The sequence below is a fragment of the Macaca nemestrina genome, chromosome 10 (genome assembly GCF_043159975.1).
Source record: "Macaca nemestrina isolate mMacNem1 chromosome 10, mMacNem.hap1, whole genome shotgun sequence".
Classification (NCBI taxonomy): domain Eukaryota; kingdom Metazoa; phylum Chordata; class Mammalia; order Primates; family Cercopithecidae; genus Macaca; species Macaca nemestrina.
In genome coordinates this window covers 57,462,985-57,474,999 of record NC_092134.1, presented here as the reverse complement: position 1 = coordinate 57,474,999, position 12,015 = coordinate 57,462,985, and the positions used below count along the sequence as shown (strand labels likewise).

At 39.3% G+C, this 12,015-nt stretch overlaps 1 protein-coding gene across 13 annotated transcripts in view; it reads right to left on the bottom strand.

The window, feature by feature from the left end:
• Positions 1-12,015, bottom strand: part of LOC105473335 (KRR1 small subunit processome component homolog) — a 443,099-nt gene that overhangs the window by 392,846 nt on the left and 38,238 nt on the right. The gene's annotated exons all lie outside the window — the stretch shown is intronic.

Genomic DNA, 12,015 nt, shown 5'->3' with positions numbered 1-12,015 from the left:
TTTCAGAAGAGAGAAGCTGTCATTTCTGAGAATGGTTTATTCACATTATAGAATAATCTTTCAAGAAAAGAACTCTACAGGACTGATCTTTTAATTACAGAGGGATAAATACATCTGTGAAATCTACCAATTTCACTTTGAATTAAATACTCTTACTAAAAGCCAGATATTCAGTAAACAAAAATCTCAATTTGGAAATGGCTTTTCTCCCTAATACATGTCTTCTAGCTAATGCCCTACCCGACTCCACCCTCAAATTCTAGTTGCTATTTGAGAAACAAAAATACACAACCTTTTAGAGATGGAGTTTGAGGGTCTTAGATATGCTTCATTTGCTACCAAGCAAGCTCTGGATTCTCAAAAATGTCGATCAATGATCTGTGAATAATTTTATGATTACAGTGTCTTATAGGGAATATTTTTTGATTTATCAAAGAATCTCAACATATTTAATCCTATGCACAAATCACATCCCAGCTGTGGTTGAGAAACACAAGCAAGAATCACAGTTAGAGTCTTTGGTGTACCTTCACAGTGCCAAAGACAGGGTGGGCAAAGAAACACACTCCATAAGCATTTATTTACTGAAATGACATTGTTCATAACTCCGGGAATTCCACCAAAATTTTAAATTGCAATTTCTTCTAGTTTTTCTGGATGTAAAACAAGCATAGAAACAGTGCCTGGCTCCTAGCTGGTTGTGTCTTTCCTGGCTCATTTTATATGGAGTGTCTCTGACTAAAACAGACCAGAAGCAACTCTCCTGTCCACACACAAGGGAGCCAACAGCTTTCTGTGGCCCTTTTCCATCTCCCAGTATTCTGGATGAGTCAACCCTCTTCCTTGGGGGTTTCTGGAGATTTTTGCAAGTCCCTGTTTCAGAAAATCCCATTTCCACTTGAAGTATTTATCCCAGGAAAAAAAAAAAAGAGTTAAGAAAAAGAAAACCCTGAGTTTTCTCAAAAACTATTTATTTTCCATTGATGTTCCTGCTTATTTTTTATGGAAATCCTTCTCTAACTTGGTAATTACACAATATTTGAACATCTCCTTTTTGTGTTATTTCTTAACTTTGAAATAAATGAAGATTCTTTAATAGATGACATTTAGACAGATGTCATTCCAACAGTAGGCTGATTCTTCCTATTACTTAGACATTTTAAAAATTCTGAGGCATTCTCATTTATGTCTATTGGCATCAGTTAACCTGTGGTTCCAAAAACTAGTGCCAAGTTTTGGTTCTTCCTGTTTGCAAAATCAACCTTTCCCCATGTCAGCTGTTCCTAGGGTGGAGGGGGTCGCAGAGCTCCCAGCAACACTTCTTGTTAATGTACCCTGTGGCAAACATCTCTTCTGTTCCCTAGATCTCGTCCCTAGATCATTGTCCATGCTTCTAAGATGCTTCCCTCAGCATTCAGGGCCCAGGCTCCAGAAACCACCATTTCTTCAAAATAATCTCATAATGAGCTTCTAGACCAGTTTTCAGCCAGTCTCTTTTTAAATCTTCTTCATGAAAATTTTGAGGCTAACCCACCCAATTTTAATCTAAGTAAGGAGAGGACAAAGATTATTTATTTACTTGACCAAACTTTGGGCAGGCTCCTGAAACTTCTCATAGGCTCATCTGTGTACTTTCTTATAAAGTTCAGTTTTAACAAAGAATCCTGCTGAGTCCGTTTAGCAAGCACCCTCACCCTTGATATCCCAGCACCCTCTGTATCTGGCTGGGTTCCTCCTCTTCCACCATCCCCCAGGTGATGTCTGCTCACCCTGGACTGTCTTCAGTAAGAATCCTGTTAGGTCAGTTTAGCCAGAATCCTCCCTTGCCCCTGAAGTTTCCTCTTAGTAATTTTTTTATATACTGACCCCCACCCTGCTTCTTCTACTTGTCCATGCTGTATTCCCAGTTGAGCCCAATCTCTCCTCCACTGCGAAATCTGATTGCAGTGATCTCTACACCTATTAAGATGGTCCTGAATGAAGTCTCCCTTCCTGTGTTTTAACAAGTATCATTGACTAGTTTTTGTCTTTAACAGACAGGAACAGATGGTATCAAGACATTTTCTCTTTATTATGGGTAGGCATGATATCACCTGTGGTAACTTTCATTTTTTCTGTACTTCCATAAAGCTAAGGAGCTTGGTTGAATCGACTCAGCAGCCGGCTCTGGGCTCACACAGTCCTCTGTTCATAGAGGGAAGAGTGTCAGCTTACAGTTCCTCATTCATTCCCTCCATCTTCCTTTGTCATTCATCTGCTGTTACACTGACCTGCTGCCAGGTAAATGAAACTAACCTGGCATTTTTTTTTGAGACAGAGTCTCACTCTGTCACCCAGGCCGGAGTGCAGTGGCATGATCATAGCTCACCGCAGCCTAGTACTCCCGGGCTCAAGCGATCCTCCCACCTAGCCTTCCAAAAACCTGGGACCACAGGCACATATCACTACATTCAGCTTTGTGTGTGTGTGTGTATGTGTGTGTGTGTGTGGTTTTCTTTTGTACACATGGGGTCTGTCTCCCTTGTTGCCCAGGCTAGTCTCCAACTCCTGGGCTCAAGCAATTCTCCTACCTTAGCCTGCCAAAGTGCTACAATTACAGGCATGAGCCACCACATCCAGCCATAAACTCTGACCTCTTGGACATACGGAATTTCCCTCAAACATAGTAGATTCCTCTGGCATAGGGTACAGGGGGGATCCTTGAAAAAAATTGGATGATATTCTGCATGGCACATATTTTCAGTATTATATTCTTACACTGTATTGTATATATTAGTTTGTAATTCTGTTTTCCCCTCTAAAGTGTCACCTTCATTAGGGGATGTTACCTCCTTAAAGTAATAACTATATTTTATTTATCATGGTTTTCCCGGTGCCTTATACATTGCAGATGCTCAATAAGTAATTGTCCATCTTCATGTATCATGTATTGTTGCTCTTTTACACGGTCCTCAGAAACTCAGCAGAGGGGACTTGAGACAAAGGAAAGGAGCTTAATAGACCTCACTCACAGGAATAACATTGAATAAAATAAGACAATGGGAGAGTAGGCCTGGGAACCGTAAAGGAAGAAACCCCTAAAATGAGATGCAGGGAGGGGAAACTATAGAAAAGAGGGAACAACCAAGGGCCATGTGTCAGCAATAAGAGATAAATATCTTAGAAAGTACTGATCTAAGACAAACCCAGAGCCCCCAAGTACCATTTCAGAGCTTAAAGCAACTGCAAAAGACAAGGAATAGACTTTATCAGTAAGGGTCACGTTCCTCACCTCACTCCCGTATTATACCCTACACGTCCCCCTCGCTCCACAGGGACTTGATGAATATCATCTGTCAGCCTCCTTTCTTCCCTGGTATCTCAATGAGCCTGTTTCTCTTCTCTTCCTTTATAACCCCTGGACATGCATTCTTTGATCTTAATAGGGCCTTCTCTATCCCATATCCTCTGAAAGATAACCAGCCACTTAGAATGGCCTCCTCCTCACCACTCTGTCAGCTCCACCTCAGCCACCCTGGCAGCAGGGACTGAAGTCCAATCTTGCTTCACCTTACTCGCCATAGGCATTTAAGCACACCCAGTAGGTCTAATCTTTACTGACCAGCAATGCCTGAGTAACTGATTTGAATAACCTAGATTTCAGTCTCTGGCCTGTAAAGAATTTCATGGAAAACCCGCAGGTTTTTGCTGCGGGCTGCCATGATGAATAGCCATGTTTATTTTTCTGGTGTCTCTATTTCTATTACATTGATGTGCTGTGTCCTGGTATTTCTATCTCTATTACATGGATGCACTGTGTTCTGAGAGTTTGACAAAATAAAAATATAACAATAACAACAACAGAAACCCTGCATAATCCAGAGGGTATCTTAAAATGACAGCCATCGTTGTAAGGACTATAGCGTAGAAGGACAGAGCTTGGGCATCTACCAATCTTGGATTTGAATCTTAGCTCTACTGTAAGACTTTTTGCAAGTTACTGAATCTCACTGAGCCTTAGTTTTTTTAATCTGTAAAAGAGGACAAGAATACCACCTTCCTCACAGGGTTACTATGTGCTTTTAACCATTCTGTCCTCTACACAACTGCAATCCAAAAACATTGCACTTGGTTCCTCCTTCACTTATTTCCAAGAGATCTATGAGACCCCTGGTATCACAGAGTGAACCCCGCTAGCCTAAAGGAGATATCATCCGAGTTCTGTTCATTATTTTTAACTATATTTAAGTGTATTTGATTCTTCATCAACTAGAGCCTAATTTCTTTGTATTCAATGGAATTTTTTTCAGGAAAAGAATCTGCGCTAATTTATATGACTGATATACAGAGTGAACATAAAGGTTCAAGAAGCCAGTGGTTCACAAACCGAGAGCTACACATACCCTGGAGGCCTCAAGGAACACAAATTCATGCACTTGTTATGATTCATGTGAGGACTGAGTGAACAATGCTATGTAAACACACGCAGATATATCCACATATATTCATATATATATATGCAATATTGCTATGTTTCAAATATACATAGATTGTTTATATAGAGGCTATTAATAAAATATATTTTAAAGTGTTATTTAATTTATAAAAGCTTTTATCATTGTCTATTTTCTCAGTCAACATTTGCTATTATAACATGTTGTGGTTCTACATTTTTAATATTAATATTAATAATTGAATTGTGACACTGTTACTACTAGTAATGTTTATTATTGTTAATAATAATAGCCAACATTTATTATGTGCCAGGCACTGTTCTAATGACTTAATGACTTAACATATATTACATACTCACATACTCATTAAATCCTCACATGACCCTATACAGTAGACCTATTACCATCTCTAATTTATATATTAGGAAACAGAAGCACAGAGAGGTGATGTAACTTGCCACAGAGCTGGTAAGTTGCAGAGCTGGGATCCAAGCTCAGATATCTGGTTCCAGGGTCCAAGACCTCTGTTTCCACATTTAATCAGTGGAGAACTCAGCTTTGCAATCGTATATTGGTGTCACTGTTTTTAACCAAAACATTATTTGTGACCTTGACATCCATTTTATTTTCTATAAAAATGAGCATATTTCTAAGTAGATACAAACTTTATATATGTGTGTATGCTGGCATATATACAACCAGAGGTACAACCAGGAAATCTATGATAACTAAATTCAAACAAAATAATAATAGCTGAACAATGAGAACACGCGGACAAAGGGAGGGAATAACACACACTGGCCTGTTGTAGGGGTTGGGGGAGGGAGAGCATTAGGATAAATAGCTAATGCAAGTGGGGCTTAACACCTAGATGATGGGTTGAGAGGTGCAGCAAACCACCATGGCACACATTTGCCTATGTAACAAACATGCACGTCCTGCACATGTATCCTGGAACTTAAAATAAAATTAAATAATAATAAGAAGAAGAAATTCATGCTGGCTGGTCTGCCTACACATGTTCCAATCCAAGTAAGTCACATGGGCCGGAGTAAGTTTCCATTAATGGCATTTCCTTGGATGCTCATTTTGTCACCATCTTGCTGCTTTCACTTTTCTCTGCCTCTGTTAGGAAATTGGCTTTCCAATATTGAGCTATTTGATCCAATATTGAGCTATTTGCTAAATTGGGAGGTAACAACCACCACAACAACAGAAGCAACAACTACTGAGGAAGTTAAATACAATAAAAATAGAATGACACATTTCAACTTTTCACCTCTCCACTTGAGATACATGAACAGCCACACTCACGTTCCATTTAGTTGATTGAACTTTCAAGAACATTCATTGACTCTCTGCCATGTACCAGAAATTATGCTTGGAGCTGTAAATATGTGAATAGAACTAACAAAGCACCAATACAGCACTGTCTAAAAGATTCCAGGCAGGCCATTCACTCAACTTATAACTATATTGCAAGATAGAATGTCATCAATACCATTCATGGAACAAAATTCTATATGAGAATTGTCATTCTGAACAAGAAGTGGTGACTCCAAGAGAATTCGTCATCTGATAGGAAGCCTTCCTTTCTACTCTCTCCCAAGAGCTCTCTAGCATTCCTATAGCCACCTGGAATCCACATGCAGATCAGCAAGGCAAGACCTCCTTATGCAGATCAGAGAGGCAAGACCTCCTTACATGACTGTGGCCACTTTTACTCCTGAAACCAATTCATTTAGGCTGACCTAAAAGATGACCTTTTTAATCCATGTTCTCTGCTGATCTCCTCCACTTCCCCCCACTCTTTCTTTCTTTCTTCAATTAATTCAGTACTTTTTGTCCTCACCTTTCTCTTCATCACTGTCCTCTTTCTCTTAAGGTATGCTATTTCCCAGGATTATTTCCACGAGGTGACTAATGTCATATTGTGTGATGCTTCTTAGTTACCATTTCAGAAAGTGACATTTTTCAACCCTGTCTCCAAATTCTGAGGATTGGTGCTATTCAGAAATGTATAGCCCCTTAAGCCTTAAATATTCTATATTTGATGGCCCTAAAGCATCCTTTCTTGTCCTTCTGAATCAGAATGAGACAGAAGTTGGATAAAATATCAAGGTCAAAAACAACTTTAGAAAAAGTAAGGAATCCAAAGAAAGGTCTGATGAGAAGAAAAACACAAACAACGAAACAATCACCTGCAGGAAGTCCCACTACACAGACACCTAGGATACACGAACTCTTTGGGAAAATATACTACGGACAGTACACTGAAAGTATAATGTATAAAGAAATACCTATTCTGGATGAACAGCTACAATGGCACTGATCTGTAGTCGTTCCCCTATAAATCCCAGAATTTTTACTTTTTCTTAGCACCCTAGTACTCCTATTAATTCATTTGCAAACTTTCCATTTGTATTGAGCCCCAGTCTTTTGGGCTAAAAATATTTGGGCTGGTTTTACCCCTGGAATATAAAAGTAGATGTTACATTTAAAGTTCAGAAGAATAGTCCACTAAACTTTCTATGCTGCATTTGAGGGGATAGTGTTGATGCTGCCTCTTTCCCAGATTTGGCAAGGTATGTTTAAGAAGTAATTCTAATTATCCTTTGTATTGTTTAAAAGACACTGTGATCAGGTGAGAAGGTTATGTAGAATACAAGAGATTTCTGTGTTCTAGGTTGAGCTTTCTCACTATCTAGGATTAAGTTGGTTAAGTCATTTCACCTCTCTGGCTTCAGTTTTCTCATCTGTATTTAGTACACAGAAGCTGTTCTGTAAATATTTGTTGAGTGAATGAATTAGTAATAGATACTACCTTGTAAGATTATCATAAAGAGCTAGACTTTAAGCTCCTAGTTGAGTAAGCAGTCATGGCTATGTCAGTTACCACTGTCCCCAGCACATTCCCAGGTATATAGCAGAATCTCATCAAAAACATGGTGAATTCCCCATGTTCTCACTTACAAGCGGGAGCCTAACAATGAGAATACATGGACACAGGGAGAGGAACAACACACACTGGGGCCTGTCAGGGAGTTAATGGAGGGAGAGTGTCAGGATAAATAGCTGATGGATGCCGGGCTTAATACCTAGGTGATGGGTTGACAGATGCAGCAAACCACCACAGCACATGTTTACCTGTGTGACAAACATGCACGTCTTGCACATGTATCCTGGAACTTAAAATAAAATCAAATTTAAAAAAACATGGTGAATTAATGAGTAAATGCACAAATTAATAAATTTTATAATACTTCCTCTATTTTACAAAGTTATTAAGAATAACTTGATTTTAGGTTCCCTGTGAAGACAACCCATATTGATTATATTTACCACTGTATCTCCAATGCCTGACAACACTCTGGCATTTGTGGATGTTCAATAAGTAATTTTTAATTAATGAATGCTCAGTAAAAATAGACATAAAATTATTTCAAAAAGTACAAACTACAAATACCAGTAGCAGGCATTAAGTCTTTTTCCCCCACATGCCAACACCAACAATCCCTCTAGAGAGATGACTGGCCTGAGATAGGTGTTATCTCTATCTGCTGAAACAATTTACTCCAAAGAACATGAGGCATCATGATTTAGAAGAGGATAAGGCAGAATCTGCTCGCTCACAGCTGGTTCTCAGGCTGGAAACAGCCCCATGGTAAAGCTCAGTACAGTCCAAGGGTATACAGTGGCAGTGGTTACCTTTCTAAGGAACATAATCCAGATGGTATTCATTTCCAGATCCAAGTAACAGAAAATCCTGACTCAGTGGGGCTTGACCACAAACATGTATTATCTCCGATTGCAAGCAGTCTTGCATCGGTCTACATGAAGTAGACCAACTTCATGTGGGTAAAGTTTGGTGCTCAACATCATTATTGATGAGCCAGGTTATTTCCTTCTTTCAGCTCTGCCATTCCCTGGGATGTGCCCAGCTGGTTACTCTGAGTTTTAAAATGTCTGTCACACAGGCGCCTGTAGTCCCGGCTACCCGGGAGGCTGAGGCAGGAGAATGGCGTGAACCCGGGAGGCGGAGCTTGCAGTGAACCGAGATCGCGCCACTGCACTCCAGTCTGGGCGACAGAGAGTGACGTTCCATCTCAAAAAAAAAATGTCTGTCACAGGCACAGACATTACTGGATGACACATGCAGTCGAAGAAGAGGGGGTAAGTTTTTCATGTAACTCATTTTCATCAGCAAAGAAACCATCTCAGGAGCTTCCCAGGTGAGCTCGCCTCAGATCCCACTGGCTGGAACTATGTATCACATTTCCATTCCTAAACCAATCAGCAGCAAGGAAATGAAACTATTATAATTGGCTTAGACTTGTCAGGATTTATCCCTAGACCTGCAGATAGAGGGAATCTTCCATGAGATTTCTGGGAGAGGGAAGTGGCAATCAGGAAGAAGAAGTTGTATGAATCTGGCTATTAGATAAGCAAAATTATCTGCTATAGAAATAAAATATTTGTGCTTTCAAAAGTGTCATTTAATGCATCTAATTAAGATTTTATGGGTCTAACACACGTACTTGTATCTTCATCATGGCACTTTTCACAATAGCGAAGACATGGAATCAACCTAGGTGCCCATAAATGGTGGACTGAATAATGAAAATGTGGTAAATATACACCATGGAATACTATGCAGCCATAAAAGAGAATGAAATCAGTCAAGAGATTGAGACCATCCTGGCCAACATGGCGAAACCCCGTCTCTACTAAAAATATGAAAATCAGCTGGGCATGGTGGCGGGCATCTGTAGTCCCAGCTACTCCGGAGGCTGAGGCAGGAGAATCGCTTGAACCCGGGAGGCTGAGCTTGCAGTGAGCCGAGATCGCACCACTGCACTCCAGCCTGGCGACAGAACAAGACTCCATCTCAAAAAAAAAAAAAAAAAAAAAAGAGTAAAATCATGTCCTTCACAGCAACATGGATGCACCTGGAACTTGTTATCCTAAGCAAACTAATGCAAAAATTGAAAACCTAATATTGCATGTTCTCACTTGAGTGGTAGATAAATCTTGGGTTCACATGGACATAAAGATGGGAACAATAGACACTCGGGACTCCAAAAGGAGGGAGAGAGAGAGGGACAACGGCTGTAAAACTTCCTATTGAGTTCTATGTTCACTATCTGGGTGACGGGATCAATAGAAGCCCAACCTCAGCGCCACACCAATATGCCCTCATAACAAACCTGCACATCTACTTCCTGAAATCTAAAATGAAATGGGGGTGAAAAAGAAAATTTCCTTTCTCAACATTTTCATAAGAAAACACCAAGTTAATCAAATTTCCCACCCTCTTGATATAACTAAATGTTCCCTGTGGATTCCACTCCACTTTCGTCTAAAAGGATATTAAAGAGGTAAGCACATTTTCTGCAATCTTACAAAGCCCTTTAGCAATAAACAATTTGTGCTGAAGTGGAAAACTCATATAAGAGAATTCATTTTTGATATGAAAAAGAATAATTTTGTTACTTGCATAGAGAATATGCTTTTCAAATTCTTGAAATTATAGTATAAAAATAAACCCTAGGGCCAAACATTATATTCCTGATAGACAATTACAGCTTTAAACTTCTATCCATATGATAACATTTGTATCTTTGGTGACAATCCATTTTGTTTTCCAATTAATCTGTATTCCCCTATCATACATATAAAAAAAGATGTTATTGGTCTAAGACTTCAAAAAATTGATATTCTGTCTTCAATAAAAACCCAGAGGAAGGCACCTAAAAAAGTTATACAGTATTAAAGTTTTCCAATGGATAAAATGCTCAACAATGGATTTTGCTTCCATTTATGAGTCACACCTACTCCAGTAGCTCTCAAATATTGCTTTTGAGCCACAGTAAATAAATATATATATACACACATATATATACACACACATACGTGTGTGTGTGTATATCTCACAACCCTACACATACACATACACGTCAAACCTTCAAGGAAACAACATTTGCCTGTACTACTTATGAAGCATACTTCTGTGTTCTATCCTATACTGTTTCGCCTTTTTTACCTGCTCATCCCAACCTAGTAAATTCATTTCAGGATCCAATAATGGGATACAACCCTCCGTTTAAAAAACATCACTTATTCAAGCCTCTGGAACATCTCATTATTCTTTTTTATAATATAAACAACATGATATGGCATTATTTATTAAATGCAATCACAATACTATTTCATTTAATCCTGTGGGAATCATTATTAACTTCATTGTATAGCTGAGAAAACAGACAGTATAAGTGATTTGTCAGGACCACACAGCCAGTGAGTGCTAGGGGTTAGAACAGGGGGATGTGGCAGATCTCAAAAGTCAGCGTCCTGATTTAAAATAGATATTTTAAAAGAAAAAAAAGATACAATATTTACTTCAGTAAAGTCTTTAGGTTTCTTCAATTGGCAGCTGTAAAAATAAAAGCATAATTCTCACACTGGTCTAATTAAAAATGGCCAAGTACAATTGTTCATGGCGAATTACTTCTGTCAGGCCAAATGGAGAGTCATACAGTTCATGAGACAGTCCATTAGACCTAATTAAGGGAAATTATTTCGAGACGACTCTGAGGCATATTAGAGGATGTTTTATGCTAGGATTTCTAAAATGTTTTGTAGCAAATACAGCTTATGAACCAAAGGAGAAACCACAAAACAGAAATTCTGATCTAGAGTGATTCAAACACTAGGTCTGCCCAATCCTCTCTTCTCCCCTAACTCCAGGGATGGGTTGGCCCTAAAGATTTTCTGTCAGTCATTAAAGTGTCTCTTCTCTATGACATTAAAGTTATTATTTGTACTATTAAATAGTAAGCAGGAAAATTCCTTTGAGCTCCATGTGTAACATTTACTCTTCTAGACAAAGGACAAAACCAGCTAAAGAATTGTCAGCCCGAAGACACAAAGATGAACAATGAACTCTCTGCTTCTCAGTTTAGACAATAGAGGCACTGCAGGCCAAACTCACATTATGACACATGACACACAAATGCTCTCTTCAATCTCCTTTAAAAGAAAATAGAGCAGAGGCTTTCTTGCATCTCCCTTTAACTGGGTCGGGGGGAGGGGAAATACTCAATAAGCCTTGCTCCATCCCTGTACTACCCAGCTTTCAAAGTGTCACAGGTGAGAAAGTTCACGGGTGAAGGACAACCGAGCAGCTGTGGGAAACAGAGAGGAGAGGAAGCAGGGGCCGGGGATAAACAACTGCAGGGTCACTCGAACGTTGTTCTCCGTCCTCTCTGACAGATGAAAGGCTGACAGGCTCACTATCTGTGGTACAGAGGTCACAATGCCCCATGATTAACTGTGCCAAAAGCGCACTTAAATCCGAGATGTCCTGCACAAATAGGAAAGCACTGTCCTCACCTCAGTGGAGGCTGTCAGACGACCAAACTATTCTGGCTTCCTTGTCTCAGTAATATTTTTCAAAAGCCCATGAAACTCAAAGGGGTCTGAATCCGAAAGATCATATTTTTTCAGAACCAAATACCAGAACTTGAAGTCCATCAAAGGCGTGTTGTTGTTTTATTTTTATTTGCATGAAAAGTTGTGTATG